Here is a 946-nt window from a genome sequence, read left to right as displayed (position 1 = left end):
AAAACTAAAAAGATAAACACCAGGGATGTACGTGGACAAGGTGTTTCCAAACACTCTACATGAAAATTAATCTGAAGCCGCCAAAACATTAGTAATCCCGGGCCCGCCCTAACTCCTGAACACAGACTAGCCATTATTAGATGATTGGCTACTGCCTACAAGCCGCCAACAAACAATCCCCTGCAACCGTAGAAACCCAGAGGGTTTGTTTTCTTTTTAAAGCTCTTATACATTATGTGGGGCCTGGGGTCAGAGAAGGTCACAGTGTGCATGTTGAGGTCAGAGGTCAGCTTTCAGGCATCTGCCCTTTCATTCAGTCATGTGCTATGGGGATTCAACTCAGGTGCTCAAATGCTCACAGCAGGTACTTTTACCCACTGAGCCGTCTCATCAACCCCAAACTTGGAAATTGTTCTTCTTCTTAAATTTTACTTCCATCTTCAAAAGCCCAGAATATCTACTGCAGAAGCGATCCAGAAGCCAGCTTCACACTTTCTAGTTTCTGGCTCGTTCCTCAGAGTTCCCAATCTCATTCCAAGCTCCACATGCAGAGGACTGGGATGTACTGACAATTGAATGTCAAACAGCATTGGTTCCCTGCAAAGACACTGCTATCCACATTTTCCAGTTGCCTGAATTCTGTGTCACTCTGTCTCCTGCATATTTCTAATTCCTGGTGCTTCTATTAGAAAAAAAGAGACTACTGTGGCCAAGTTTGCTTTTCTCTCTCTGAAGCTATAATGCTTCATTCTAGCTTTTCCAAAATTACGTTTCTGAAGCAACAGAAACAAAATATTGAATTGGTAGAAGATGACCCAAAAAAATTAAAATTAAAATTAATAAAGACTTAATGGCCATAGTTTTTTAGATGAGGGGTGTATATCCCAAACCTGTCTGTACCTGTTTAATCTCCCTCAGGATCTTAAGAATGCTATTTCAATGTACT

This window comes from Peromyscus californicus, unplaced genomic scaffold, assembly GCF_007827085.1.
Source record: "Peromyscus californicus insignis strain IS unplaced genomic scaffold, ASM782708v3 Scaffold_16__1_contigs__length_79575227, whole genome shotgun sequence".
Classification (NCBI taxonomy): domain Eukaryota; kingdom Metazoa; phylum Chordata; class Mammalia; order Rodentia; family Cricetidae; genus Peromyscus; species Peromyscus californicus.
The sequence above is the reverse complement of the archived record's forward strand: the minus strand, read 5'-3'. Positions refer to the sequence as shown.